The sequence below is a fragment of the Otolemur garnettii genome, unplaced genomic scaffold, assembly GCF_000181295.1.
Source record: "Otolemur garnettii isolate 467f Iridium unplaced genomic scaffold, OtoGar3 scaffold00029, whole genome shotgun sequence".
Classification (NCBI taxonomy): Eukaryota; Metazoa; Chordata; class Mammalia; order Primates; family Galagidae; genus Otolemur; species Otolemur garnettii.
In genome coordinates this window covers 15,656,359-15,657,021 of record NW_003852424.1, presented here as the reverse complement: position 1 = coordinate 15,657,021, position 663 = coordinate 15,656,359, and positions in this window count along the sequence as shown.

Sequence of the window (663 nt, the reverse complement as noted above, 5' to 3'; positions counted from 1 at the left end):
ATTAAGATATAGAGAATAATCAGAACATTAGAGGTTGCCAACCATGACAGTCTGCATCAATGGTCTGGAGGTCATGTAGGGTTTACAGCAAAGTCAAAACTATGGGTACCTGACCACACAGGTGTATCCTTGATAACAAGTTCATGGAGCTGGCTATGGAAGAGAACACTTCTGATGAAAAGGAAATCAAGCACTTTGTGCTGGTTTGATGATACTCTTGATTGGCAGGGCCAAGGATTTGGAAAATAAGCTGAAGGCTGGTGTCCATGGTGTCCCTGTACATCTGTCTATCTCCATTTATTGTGGTCCTCAAGACTTAGTAATGACTTTGTCATTTCTTCCTTATAAATCTCGCACAAGTCAGGCTACTGGTAAATTTAAAGATGGAAAGGGATTCTGACAAATGCAATTCCTACCATTACCCACATTAACATAACCACCAGCCAAAAGAACTGTCTCCAACTCTAGATTTCATTGTCATATCACAGATGTCTCTTGAGTCAATGTCTATTATCCACTTCACAAATGTAAGCAAGGACAAACAGTAAAGGGCAAATGTTGAAAATAACAATTCAGGGAGGTGCCTGTGGCTCAAAGGAGTAGGGCACCAGCCTCATATGCTGGAGGTGGTGCGTACAAACCTGGCCCTGGCCAAAAAAAAAA